The 14181-nt window shown below is 29.0% G+C and overlaps 1 protein-coding gene across 2 annotated transcripts in view; it reads right to left on the bottom strand.

The window, feature by feature from the left end:
• The window catches only part of LOC119668097 (triple functional domain protein), an 89023-nt gene that overhangs the window by 21990 nt on the left and 52852 nt on the right, over nucleotides 1-14181 (bottom strand). The gene's annotated exons all lie outside the window — the stretch shown is intronic.

Genomic DNA, 14181 nt, shown 5'->3' with positions numbered 1-14181 from the left:
CTTACAGCTTGTATAAGTAATGCTAATTTACATTTTAATAAGCTGGGAATTTGCTTATAAATTTTAAAACTAGAAAAAGCTCTCTTAGTTGAATGAACAGAAAACTAATGTTATTTCTAGAAAAGGTTGTAATACTTGATTTATCAGATAAAAGTCAACAGTCAATTTAAATATTCGCAATTTTTATAAGCTGAGCTCTTACTTAATCAATAATGCAAACTTAAAATAACTTAAAATCAAAAGTAGAGATTGACTTAAAGCAAACTTTTATAATGATACGAAAGCTGAAGAGCTATCAGAGCCAATAGACTCACTGAAAAAGTAATGCCTTTATATGAAAAACCTAATACTGCCTTAAAGTGATCTGATAATAAACTCGTAGGTATATCAACGAGACAGTATAAAATCAACATGTTTCGATATCTTTATAATGTTATCGACTTCCGGAATAACAGATTAATTTTGGCGATGTCAATATATGGCGACCGATTTTTTTTTTGTGCAAGGTTGGGGTAGGTTAATCTTGCTGGTCACGAGCCGCGGTTAGTCTTGTTAGGCCATACTGTTACCATATAGCGTTAAAATTCTGTATCCTGCGGCATACATTTGCTTTAATGGTATATACTTTTTTGTGCCAATATTTAATTAATGTATGGAACTCTATATTATTTATAATTTTGAATTAAATTATTTTAATTAACAAGAGCTAATGCAAACTTATCAATTAACAGTCGGAATGGTATTAAGTTAGTCATGCAGTAAAATCTGGAGTAGATATATCTGATGAATGTTGATGCCTTGGAATTGAAAATTGTAGTTATTCCAAGTAAGACCGCCAAGGGATAAAAGTCCAAAATAATTGGACGTGTTTACCTGCCATGACTGTTTAATATCTTGACGTTTTTAACACACTTGGCATTACAATACACCAATAAACGCCTTCCAAGGAGTTCCATAAGTACTAATTGGATATAGCTTCCTCCACATTGGGGATCAAAACCAATTTAACACCTTTGCTGATCTTTTGATTACAACACCCGATTGCCTAATGCAACTCGACATCCAATGAAGTAAATGAATATAGTGATTCCAACCCCTAATTGTTTGCGTTTTAATCACATCCAGTACAATTCTTCCTTTAACGAACCAACGCCGCTATGTGTTAGTTTAGCCGAAGCTAACTGCTTAGACCCCTGTGATACCATATTGAAATCTACCGCTCAGTGCTGCCAGTGATACTCACTCACTACCAGTGATATTTCAAATAATATTGGGATGGTGCTTTTATTTCGGACTTTAACAAACGTACAAAATTGCGAAAAAAAAAAAGGAAAAAATAAAACAAAAAAGCAAAGCCCAACCTAAGGCGTCACAAGAGTCTGACACTTCGCTAACACTTACACATAGTATCATACTCATTCACACAAATTACTGTAATTGAGTTATTAACACACGAAGACGTTAGCCAAGCGGCGACTAGAGCTCTTTACTATCACTATTAAATGAAAACTAGTGAAAGAATGAATATAGGATCGAAATTGGCTGGTTTAATTGACTTTTAGGAATATTAAAGGACAAGAAAAAACTGACAATTTAACCTGCTTTGATGATTCTATGGATGTCTCTCTAGTGGTGCTGGTTTGCATTTTTCCAGAGACTGTGAAGACGGACTCCTTATTCTATTTTCTTCAGCCAGCGAATAATGTGTTGAACCTGTGCATAATCAGGTATAAACAGATTTTGGATACTTATTAATAGGGGTAGTAGTGTCAATTCTGTGAGATTAAATGAAGTTCTTTCAGGCTCCTGAGACATAGAAACCATCGCAGTAATACTATGTATTTCTTCACTTAAAAAAAAGAAAAAATTATTCATTTTTTGTTTTTGGTGATTGCTCAGCTTTTGCTAATGAAAGAAACATGTTTTTAGATAAGCACATTTTTGACAATTTGTTGGACTTCTTATCGTTAAGAACGAAGTAACTTACATCCCGTAAATTCATCAGGATAGATCTATTCTTATCTGTAGAAGTTTTTTACGACAAATTTGATATTAAAACTGGAAATAATTACTTAATATAAGAAGTGAAAGAGTATATGCTCTTCATTCACTCCAATAAAGGATTTTTTTGAACTGATCCCACATTTATGAATAATCATTATATTATATTATATATCATTATATTAGAAATTTATATACTTTTGTTTTTTATATAGCGTTCTGTCTTAATAAATTACATAAATTTCAATAACAGTGCTTTAAATACAGAATTAAAAAAATTTAATGAAAATGTGTTTTTAATTTTTATCATCTTTTTAATTTAACTGTAATTCATTTAACATTTTTGTTGATAGTTTTAAATTATATAAATTATACAATATGTCATCACAATACAATATGAAACCAGAAACAATTGTTCTTAGTAACAATAAAAGTAATTAATATATAAACATACTTGTATGCAAATATGTATATCTGTGTATATAGTATATTAAATGCAACTGTAAAAAAAAATAATAAATTAAAAAAAAAAGAAAAAAAACATATTTAAATAAAATTAAAACGTTAAAAAGTTGAAGTGCAATCAATTTAAAGGCTGTGTAATAATTCTTGTGTACATGTGTATGTGCTGTAATTGCATGTGGTGAACTATTAACAAATAAAATATTTACTGCACTGCATTTACTTAATGTTTTCAATAAAATTTCATTGCAGAAACAATTTAAACAAATTTTGATATGCAAAAATAAATGAACTTAACAAGCATACGGCGGGCACCAATGGACGAAATAGGAACGATAATGGCGATGTCGTCGTCGTCGGCATCGTCCATCGTCGACATTATTGTTGGCGTCATTTGCTTGTTGCACTGCACTATCGTTGTTTGAGGTCATAAAATAGCAATTAAAAATGCGACACACCACACAATATTTGTTTGCATATTTCGCGGCGCATAATTCAAAATTACACAACGGACCACAACAGGATTGGGAAAAAAAACGAGGATTGTTGAGTCCTCGTAGTTATATTTTGTGGCATTGCAGAATATTTGCGTTATTGCTTTGTGGTTATAAAGTACACACACACACAACACGAAAAAAATGATTGTTTATATATTAATAATCAAGTTTGCGGCGCAGAAAAATTAACTTATAGTAAAATGGACAAGCCTAAAAGTATGTGATGTACTAGAGCTCAGCAACGCGAAACAATAAAAATTCATTTGTTAATTCAATGTTTTAGTCTGTATTGACAGAGTACATATAATATATTTGCAAATATTTCTAAGAAATTCTAGTTGCTTTTAGCGTTTCGATCTGATGATGGAACACAAAAATTCTTGGATGGAAAATTTATGCACACAAAGCTATTAATTCTAATAAAATATGTGGTGAACTTTATAGTCGAAAACTTAACTAAAATACCTAAATATTAGAAAAACAATTATATTATGACTAAGTAAAAAAAATACAAATGTATACTGTTTTATATACAACAAAATATCATAAAAAACTAAAAAAAACTGCAAAAGTGTATGGCATTAAAGTATCTTTATCATATGCAAAGTGTGTAAGTTTCACGTCTTGTAAGTAATGAAATGTAATAAGCAAGTGATGTAGATACTCGGGAAATAAAACAGGAAGGAAGCACGGAAGGAAGAAAGGAAGGAAACAAATCATACATTGAAGTAAGTAATAGACTCTGACCGACATTTTATGTGAATAACTTATATTTGTTTTTTTCTTTTAGCATTTTTTTCGGATATGTTACAATAGTTCTTACAAATTTGTGTACTTGGAGATAACAAATGTAAGAGTTCATTTGTGGTAAAGTTAAATATATATACCAGTATATAATATGTAAACATGTGTTTAATTCGTTGAACAAGCAACTCATAGAGGAACTCTTTTTGAACAAGTTGTTTACAAGCAATAGTTGGTAAAATGAACAAAATAAATGATGAAGGAACTGTAGAAAGCTTTGTCAGAAAAACCTTTTATTTTATCTTTAAGTTTAATGGTAAGTTTTAGAAAATCTAACAAAACCAAAATATAAACAAGTATAAAGTTACTAACAATGATATCAGTCAAGTTTATATCAAATTAATTGGTAAAAAAAGTCTGGAGAATTAAACAAGTTCAGTAAAATGCAACTCGCTTAGGTCGAACTAATTCAAAGAAAAGTCATCAGAATTAACCAACACAGAATGAATAGTGTTGCATTATTCATATGATAAATTGACGGAATTTGGTTGTAAAGTTTTAATGTTTTCTCATACCACCTATTAACTACCATTTTTATCGATATCAACAAAATTCTCTTAATGCAAAAAATTGTCCGATCGAAAAACTGCTGACCAAGTATTCCGCCCATAAACCACATAAGTTCTTCACCGACGAAACTTTGAAGTACATGTAAAATCGCAAGAGATCGTAAATAATAATGACCAACATATACTTGTTTAAAATTAATGTTCATTAAAAAAGAGGTATCAAAAAACCGCGAATAATTTGGATATCATTCAATAAATGAATGATATCTTATATTGCTTTTTAGATTTTCAACCTTTAAGTTCATAACATTGTTTCTACTGAAACCATTTTAAGAATTGACAGCGTGTTTATATTTAGTATGCTTAGTTCTTTAGTGATTCTCTAAACACTAATTTACTGGTGGAATCATTGTCCTGTATTTTTTTGAAAATAATGCAGTTGGGAGCGTCATGGTCAATGAAGAGCGTTATGGTCTCAAGATGGATTACTTTTTTGTTTCTTAATTAAATCAGGCAAAAAATTATATATTTTTATTTTTTACCGATTATATATTATTATTTACTATATACAACATAAAAAATTCGCCGGATTTAATTATTTTGCCCCTAAAAATATGCAAATATATCATTTAAGGAAGAAAAAGAAGAAAATTTTTTCAGTTTCTGATTCTTTAAAAACAAGTTTTTTTGTTTAATTTTTTAAAAAATTCAAATTGTTACATTTTTTTTGATATATCATTTAATTTGACTTTTTTTATTCATAATAATAAATTTTTGAACATATATTCAGTCAAGTAAATACCAGGAAATGTTAATTAAACACCTTTCGAAAGCATTTACAATATCTTAATGAAAATAATCAATTCATCATCATTTTGTGCGCTGCGATCTTCTCATCTAATCACTATTTTGGAAGATCAAGATCAGTGAACTGTATAATATGTTGACTTATATTCAGATTGGAGTTAGTACCCAATCTTAGACTAAGCTTTGTCAGATGTATGGGCCTGAAGGGGGCGCAAGGATTTGAATAAAAATACTATGTGAAACAAAACGTTTATATAGCAAGCGCCTGTACTACGTACTACTTCTACTAATTATAAGAGTGCAAAATCAATTGATTTATGGGAAATTAAGTATGCCAATTTTATTCTTGAATAAAAAAATTGTAAAGGAATTTGCCTTTAATATTGTGATGTGTTTGACGAATTATTTTTATCGAAAATGTCTACAGCTTAGATATACAAGACAAAGATATTCTAAAGAAAATTGAAACAATCACACATTTGTTCAGTTTTAATGAGCATGTAGTAAACTAGTAATAAAGATCACAGATGGAATAATAGAAGATATATGGACTCATGACGAGTTTATTTTACACCGTAAATTTAAGCTTCGTTAACAATATGCTGTAATTTATTAAAACATAATCCTTGATATTCATTTGACTGAATGTAAATAAAAACAATGTAACATTAAATTTATTTTTTTATAACTGTTTCAAATCACCATCACAACTTTAAAATTCTATTCAAGAGTAAGGAACTTATAGATTTCTGTTTTAATGTGATTTTATTCTTGGAAAATAGTTTCGCTGGTACCAATTCAAGCTATACACGTTTGGATATATTGTAGTTTTCTTCTTAGTGGTGAGGCCTGTTTAACGTCTAGGCTATTGTTTGAGTAACAGCACCCGATTCAAAAATGCAACTCCACATCGAATAAATATAGTCACCATATAGTCGTATATTTGGATACGACTATCACAGCCACCATGACCACTTGACCAGGACAGCTACTTAATCTGCGGGCCCTAACCCCCGTGGTACGTGATTTTCACCTCCGATCTAGTGTCGCAAGTGAAACGCACTCACTAGTAGTGATACTCCAAACAGTATAGAATAGTGGTTATTGGATTTTAGTCGTCTCTCACGACAATCATGCTTTACTTCGGGAATATGTTAACTCTTATCCCAAAGAGGAACAACTCAACTTGTCATGGAATGGATTATATTATATGTAGTATAATTAGCATCAAAAAGTTGGTACAAAAAGTCAAAAATGTGTCATTAAAACATTGTCAGGGACTGAGTTGCCACTTTAAGCTACCTATCCACAGTAGCTCGCCATGCTGTCTGGTTCTACTCTCATTTTTTAGTTTTTTGATTCTGTTTGTTGCATATATCTTTAAAATTAAGATATTTACAAATAATAACTGAGTTAAACGGAATTAAGTTCTTACTTATTTACACATGTGAGTTGCATTTTTATCACATTGTATTTTTGTAAATTGATATGTGTTCTTTATTCATGTGTAAAACAGTAACAAAATAAATAACAAGAAAACTGCTGTTAGCAAATAAACGCATAAACATGTAAAAATAACAAACTTCAGAGCTTCACATAAGGGCGGAGATGATGTACAGCAATAAACTTTGTATATTAGATATTTATGACAGAACAGTGAATCCAAAACCAGAACATAAGTTATCAAACTACTATAAAAACCACAAAACTAACAGAAATTAAATAAAGATAACAAATAAACAAACAAATAAAATAATTCATACTCAAATGCTCAATTAGTAACAAAACACCGAAAGTCCAATTGTTCATTTGTTTTACATATTACCTATACGATGAAATGCAAATAAAGTTGGTTCCAAGTTCGGTAGAAGGTAAATAATGAAATGGTGGCAACACCAGGCATGGTTTCTATTACAAATAATTGAGTTATTAAAAAACTTTATTCAGAGAATTAATTTTTGGCAAAATTTTCAAATGAAAATTTATTAATAGCAATAAATACTGTAGAAAAAGTTAATTTCACTCAAAAGACTGTTTCTCAGAACTCATTTCTTTATAATTATAGTAACAGAATTACTTTTCAATATCATATCATTTAAAACAATATAATTTTATTATTTTTATATCGCAATTTTCGACAGACTATGGAAAGCTTTGAATTTTGGACAAAGTAAACCATTTACATCAAAAGTGTCTGTCGTCTGTAAACTGTTTGAGGTGCGAGTATCTAATCAGTTCAATAAAATTCACCAGCTTTTCGTAGACTGTAAATATATATAAGAAGATTATACATATATACTATATTATTTTAAATGAGCTTTTTTAACAAATAATCAATTTGAAATATTTAAAAATATATCAAATTCTAAGAAAAACTTAAACTTAAAGTGTGAGACATAGGTTAAAATACCCTTTTATAGTAAGAGAATATTTATGTACAATGCAGTATATTTTTTTTAAACAATAATTAATTAATTAACTCATAAAAATAATTTAAATGGAATTGAAAACTATTAAAAGATACTATAACGGATAACACGCTTCCAAAATAAATCCAAATTCATTGATATTCAAGGAACTTCTATAATTATCAACATTTTTGCAAGTATATTTGCAGATGAGAATTTTTATAGATTTATGAAATTCAATAAGCTATAAATAAAAATTTTTAAACAAGACAAAAAATAATGTACGAGTATGGGAATAGCCTCCTGGGTGATACCGACGATAGCATGCTACTGATAGTGCCTCCCATGCCGGTAAGGTCGAATGAGGAGTAATGAAGCTAAACGCAGTCCATAACGTAGCGGCAGTACTCATAATGAGTGGCTGCAAAAGGCACTTGTTCTCCAGGTTGAGAGCGGCCTATTTAAAAGTGACCTGGCACTAGGGGCAACGCTTACAGGACTGACATTGCGCTTGCAATCCAACGTCAGGGTTTTGCTTTCTTCTTTAACTATTTTCTGGAAATAAAACATGAGTCTTAACCCGATGGAATTATAGTCTTCAAGTGGTGCCCGGCGAATCCACCTACTTCGGCAGCATGAGTATTTGGTAAAATTTAAAATGATCAGTCAAAAAATTCATTTAATTAGAAATGAAATTTTGTTGCTGTAATTTAATCCTATTTAATCCTACAATTCTCCTATCCTATAATTCCTATTCTATATTTAATATTTTTTTAGAAGATATACATACTCTTTTTGTATGCTATGGTTCGAAAACAAAGCGTATCTATCAGATTTTTTGAAGAACAGGGGAATTAGGTTGGCAGCAACAACAATAGTGTTTCTTTAATTATCTGCTTTTGATCGAAAACATATTTTTTGAAAACATATTGAAAAATGGTCTCAAATTCCTATACATCTTAACCACTTCTTAGACCAAGACAGTGTTTGTAGATAATTCTAATGCAGCTTTATTAATCTCTTACTGAAGAAATGTTTGAATTTAATTACCAATACAAAATACAACAGCTAGAAACAAATTATAAGATTAAACTTATTATGCGGATGTGTGGTATTCGGGAAAGTATTTAAACACTATTAGTCAGTCTAGAGTGTTCAAGATATATGTTCAAAATTTACACATTAGATCAATTAGATCAATTAAGATCAATGAATATGAACAGACAGTTCAAAATAGATGCCAAGAATTCATAAGATATAACAACTCAAAGCTCTTGTTATTGTTTCACCAGTGTACTATAAAAGACTAGCACAAAATATTAGGACGGAGATAGTTAGAAGTTGTAAGTTACGAGTGTGTAAAAGTGTTGTTGGAAATGTTCAATCTAACTTGGGACCAGAAAAATCAAACCCGTAATTTTAATGCGGTGTAACCATATCTCTAAACGGCAGAAATTTTCAAGTACAGTTGAATTTAAAGGGATAGGGAATATTATAAGGAGTATAGCTACAGTCAGAGAAACAAAACATTCGGTCTATTCAAAACACAAAGTAGCCCAGTAATTGAGGAAATATATGCCAATATTCCAACTATAATAATACAAACAAAAACGACCCATAAGAATATATTGTAGAGCTTATATAAATGAAGTGACCAACTACATAAAAAATATAATAGCTATTTACATCTACTCAGAAACTATTGAAAGTTTTATACTGTCGCCCGATGATATGTACCAGCATTATTTCTAGCAAAACTGTCAAAAAATATGATTAACGTATTAATGTAGTATGTCATTACTACATTAGCATGATATCGGGTAGAAAATAAGGGAGAGAAATCATTGATATATAGTTTTTATATATATATGATTTAAAGATATTCCACAATCTTAGGCCATGCTGGAAAAAATATATTAAAAAGTCTTATCCTCTTCTAGTATAACATAGTGTTACCAACTTGTTGGTTTGTAAGATTAGCATAAGTACTGGTTGATTGCTAGTTATTTTAGTACTATTATGTTAAGAAATGGGGCCTTCCCTGTTGCGATATTTTCGAATTAGTTTTTTTTATTATATTTTTATGTGTGATTTACTTATTATAAATTATATTCATGTCACCATCACTTTTTTTTAAAAAATCTTTTTACACAATATATTTTAAAACGAAAATTGTGAAATATTGAAGTAAATCCATATCTGCAATAAGCAACAATTAAATTGCTTTATAATTGTGACTACATAACGACTAATATTAAACAATTAATTTATCAATACGTATTGGCATTGTAGTAGAACACAAGCACATACTGAGAATTCTCTTAACACCTTTCTGAGTCAGAAGCAAGCACACAATATTAAGTATTCATACACACATGCGACAATACAAAAACGGGGAAGACAAATGTTTTGCTTCACCCAAAGTGTAAATCGATCCCAAAGGAAAAAACATCAATTAAAAATGATTTGGAATATGATTGAAGACAGCACACAGAACCAACCGACGACGTTGGCATTTCTGTGAAAAGGTGCTCTGTAGCCAATCTTCCGAAATAATTAGTTTAACTAAATTGCATGGCAGACAGTGTGGAATTTGAATAGATATGTGTGCAGCATAGCAACTTTAGTGTGGCAAACTGATTCGTATATTTGAGCTTGTTCTGCTGCCGCAACTTAAATACAAATTAATTAATTAATTAATGCCTTTTATGAGAGCAACGCTAAGATGGTTTGCGGTTGTTGATAATTACACGCCATGCTTAAATGTGCAAATAAATAGCAGGGGAATCCTCAATTACAGGAATTCTCTTCTCTTTAGTAAACAAATGAAATACCTCAACTGACAGGTCTGCTTAACTTAATCAAGCGATATAAGCGACTTGCGTGATAAAAAATTTAAAAAAAATTTCTTAGATAAGCTTAAATCATTAGAGTTGAAATTTACATGTGAATTACGTCGGAGTACCAGGACTTGCGTCTCTCCTTGTGTTTAAATAGGTCTGCATCGGGTGCACAACAAAAGCATGAAAAGTGCTCCTGTTGTCCATTACAATGTAACGACTTGGACACTTGATGACGTCTAACGACGTCAGAATTATTCTGTTGCATCTACGCGATATTAGGCACACACGATTTTTCCAGTAAGCAAATAAATTTGAATACGTTTAACGTACTTAAATCTAATCAATTTCACTCCGATATTTAGATTATTTTTTTCTTTTTATTTGAATAGATCGAATATCCACTATAGAACAGCGCGTTTCTTTATTATATGTTTGTTTCGTAAAGTGGCAAATACAACTGATTAAAGTGAGTAATCGTGTTATGATTCGAAGTAGAAAAAGTAAAGAAAATATATTTTCGCATAAAAAAATACAAAAGTATAACACCACACAAGGGTACGAGCTGAGCAAATGAAAACAGTGTATCGTGGTCGGTAAAGTAACATGTTTTCTTATGAGTAAAATAATAACTAAGCTATGTGCACGCACCCATAAAATAATATTCGTAATATCAACTTATTTTCTGAAGGCTGTAGATTGAGTAAGAAAATTTAAAAAAATATGTAAAAAAATTATAAATTCTGTTCAATTATATTTATAATCCTTAATATATTATAGATATTTGATTTATTTAAATGTAGTTTAAAAGTTTAAAAGTAAAGCTCTATAAACTTTTTAGCTTTATATGGTTTACAATAGTTATAAAGAAATGATAATCTAACTAATGATTTTTTTTGTTTATACCATATTTTATTAACTGATGACATATATACTATCTCTTATAATTTTTAGCTATAACAACTAATTTGTGGGTCAGAGCTTGATTTCCTGTTTTTTTATAATATATTATATATGTTTAATGGTCTTGATTTCAAATTTCGTCTAAATAGTTAGGAAGGAAGGTCACAGTTTTTCTAATATACACTGGTTTTGATTCTAGTTTTTGATTAAATTAGGGTCTTAATTACATCTATATATGTAGCTAGATAGGAGATGTAAAAGAAGGATCCTTAATTAGTTAAGAAATTTATTTCGATTCCACATTATTCACAATTGTAGTTTCTACCTTTTGCATATTAGATTCAGTGGGATGCATTGATAAATGAAAGTAACTGGACAATTCTCCTAAATAGTATCAGGTATCCTACATAGTATTAATTGTATTGTTAATTCCAGACATGTTTTCTGGTAATATGAATTCATACCTTCTTTAGTTCTAATGGAGAAACTAAATATCATAATGAACACGACTTAAATATTTTAGTGATTTAAGTTTTTAATTGACACTTCAGTAGAGATAGATTTTATCATTACACATCATTATTACTCATTTATCATTATTATATGATAGGGTTTTAAAAGTAGAATCTCGTTAAGTTAAATAAATTGTGAATATAGATATAGAATGTTTTTAACAAATTTGAAATCATGTTTGTTAATCAACAATTAAAAATCCGTGCTTTAAATTCAAATACAACTTCATATAGATGAAATCATTTTATTTCCATTAAGAAAGATATATATTTTTTAAAGTATTTTATGTTATTGTTTGAAATAGAAATAAATCTACTAAATGAAGTAAAGAGATATTTATAAGAGATATAGTACACAGTACATTATTGCCGATAATAAGGTAGTCAAAAGATGACAAGAATAGTGATAGAATTAAGGAAATGGTGGAATAAAATTGTTTTTACTATTGTTGTAATGTCAAAGTACATATAAGGATAACCATTTTATGCTTCCAAGAACGGTAAGGTTTACGTACCGGAGCCACTCGTCATCAACGACGACCAAGAACCGTTCAACACCTCCCAATGGGACTCCACAAGCAGGTTCCGGCAGTTTACAACAACAATAACATGAGCATTTTATTTTAAGTTGTATTTAACTAGCTAGATTGTTTATAATCAAATCTTAAAGCTAAACTTAAGACAGCTAACAATTTGAATAAAGAAAGAAAATAAAAGTTATGATAAAAGTAAGAGAAAAGTAATAGGAAAATGTAAACATCCAATTCTATTCGCTTAAATGAGACGGTCTTATTAGTTACATCAAGCTAATATAAGAGTTTAATCATTTTAATCTGAATCAAAAAGTAGTTATTCTGCTGTAGGATTATGTTGTCAATGTAATTTTATTCTATATTTTATACAGTAAGTGCCTATTAAAATATGTTCGTAAGGAAATCATTCTTATATATATTTTATATATATGATCTTAAGATACTCCATAATATTTTCTATAAGGCAGCGCTATATATTTTTAAGATATCAGGGTATACTTGGTAATTTATTTTAAACTCTGCATTTTTTCTGCATTTCTGTATGTTATAGGAGTTTACCTAAATATGTTTGTTAAAAAATGTTATATGGTTTTGAATCGTAAAGAAAATATCTGATAAAACTGTTTTAGTAAACGTTTTATTTTTATAGTCATAAAATATATAAATATTTGTTTTTTGCAGAAAAATAAATTTCTAATAACAACTTTAACAGATTCTGAAAAAATCTGTTTTTGTAATTGCATAAAATTGGAATTTTAATGAACTAATATGAAATGTTTTTCAGTTTTAAATATACAATATACACTATATTTCACTAATAAACGCATGATTAGCCTGCTATAGTAAATAGAATATTAATTATCTTGTAAAAGTTTAGTATAGAAAAATAATTAAATAAGAACAAGAACCAACTGCCTTTAATTTGTGTAGACAACAGAAAATTCCATTAAATTAGAAAATTTATTAAAAATTCCACTAATATTAGTTTTTGTTAATTAGTTCAAAAGCACATATCAATTTAAAATAATTAAAATATTTTTATTTTATAACTACAATATTTTAATTATTTTAAGAATGTATGGGTGATTGCATTTTTAAAATAAATATTTTGAAAATAATAGGTAGTAAAATTTTGCACGCGAAAATGCCTTATGCAATGTAACGCCCCACATTAGTTATGCTATGCACATGGAAATGTATAATAATATTATAGAATATAATTAATTTAAATATTTATTGTTTATTGTTTAAATAAATAATTCTAATAATGAAAATTTTTTCGAACGATATATTGACTTTTTTACTTGGGTGTATATTTGTTGAGTAATTTATTTATTAAAACACAAGTAAAAGTACACAAAAAAAAAAAATGGAAGTAGCAAATAACAAAATATGAAATAAAAAATAGTATATAAGCAAAAATGATAACAGGCACAGTTTCTCTTATACGTATAAGAATCAGTTTCTTACACTTAATATCTACAATCATAACATACACGAGTCATTGTTTTGAAGTGCACTGCAAAGCCAGATATTTGTGAATATGATATCTCAAGTCTACGGCGTAGACAAATATTATGACGACAATCTATACTAGAACGAACTAATGTATAAGAAAAATTTCTGTCGTAAATAAAGCAATGAAAATTTGAAAAGAAAACTGCTGGAACACATTAAATATTTGTGTGTTGCCCACTACTAATGATAGCGCATAAAATGCGTAATACACGGTCACTGACAGAACATAAATAAGATCTTAATTAAAAAGTTTAAGAACAACATGGCAAAAACATGGTAAAAAGTTATCTATTAAAAGTGAGTGAGTATATGCAATATGCAAAGATTAGATTAAGAAACTTATAACCGGCACAGGCACGGCACAATTGGATTTTGGCTCCCAATATT

The sequence above is a fragment of the Teleopsis dalmanni genome, chromosome 1 (assembly GCF_002237135.1).
Source record: "Teleopsis dalmanni isolate 2A chromosome 1, ASM223713v2, whole genome shotgun sequence".
NCBI classification, from domain to species: domain Eukaryota; kingdom Metazoa; phylum Arthropoda; class Insecta; order Diptera; family Diopsidae; genus Teleopsis; species Teleopsis dalmanni.
The sequence above is the reverse complement of the archived record's forward strand: the minus strand, read 5'-3'. Positions and strand labels throughout refer to the sequence as shown.